Raw genomic sequence first — 1,022 nt, 5'->3', positions numbered from 1 at the left:
CCCCCCCCCCCCCCCCCCCCCCCAAAAGTGCCGGCAGCATCTGCGGAAGCTCCCCACTGCCAGGGTCTTGCCACCATGCTCCTGCCACTGCCAGCGCAGCTGTGTCCCCCCCAGCCGCTGGGGGCATGCACCATTCATGTAAAGGTGCATTAGCTCAGACTAATGTGCGGTAGCGAAGGCAAATTTTTTGTGATGCTTAATGCGTGCTTGACTAATTCTACTGCACATTAGCATGATTTTTGCCATGATGTGCTAATGCAGTAGAATAGGTTAATGCACATTACTGCATCTTGTAGACACGTGCCCAGTATGACTTAGGGAGAAAAAAAATATTCACAGTCTTTCATAGTATAAGGCTTAAATTGGGAGCAAAACAGTCAGCATTAATCAAGCTGAGCAAATGGTGTGCCCTTTTAAAGAGAGATCTGGACAGGTTTGATAATGATGGCAACAGCTTTGTTGTGGGATCAGCTTGCCTGCTTCAGGGTAGATTTTCAGGACACTGAAATGTCCCTAAAAATCTGTCTCTTTGTCATTATATCTGCTTTGCAAAAGCAACATCTTAACAAATGACTAGAACTAGTTGGACTAGATGACCTCCTGGGATCCCTTCCAGCCCCAATTTTCTACAATTCTGTGAATGCAAATAATAATAGCAGGGGTTGTGCTGAGAAGTTTGATGGGCCACAAAAATAAATAAATAAAAAACCCGTGAAATATATTTTTTCCAAAAAAACACTCAGCTCAAATCAGAGGCTCATTTTGGATCTCTCATGACCCTTGTGTCCTCCTTGATCAAACTATGTTTCCCCAGATGTAGTGGGATCTCCCCTTTTGTTGATGGATGGTGGTATATGCTGGGAGTCCCAAGGCTACAGTACACTGGGAAATCTGATGCAACTGGAAACCAGTTGTAACCAGTGTATAGAGGGGAACAGGGACAAGAGGTAACCAAACTGTATTGTCCACAAGGTGCTGAATTAAAGTTTGGGACAACATATTATATTATAGTTTTCAGGTGT

At 44.2% G+C, this 1,022-nt stretch overlaps 1 protein-coding gene across 2 annotated transcripts in view; it reads left to right on the top strand.

Moving 5' to 3' along the window:
- LOC109289046 (netrin-4-like) overlaps nucleotides 1-1,022 on the top strand; it is a 139,105-nt gene that overhangs the window by 111,389 nt on the left and 26,694 nt on the right. The gene's annotated exons all lie outside the window — the stretch shown is intronic.

This window comes from Gavialis gangeticus, unplaced genomic scaffold (genome assembly GCF_001723915.1).
Source record: "Gavialis gangeticus isolate Ggan-Ray unplaced genomic scaffold, GavGan_comp1, whole genome shotgun sequence".
Taxonomy (NCBI): domain Eukaryota; kingdom Metazoa; phylum Chordata; order Crocodylia; family Gavialidae; genus Gavialis; species Gavialis gangeticus.
This window is presented reverse-complemented; position numbering and strand designations above follow the sequence as displayed.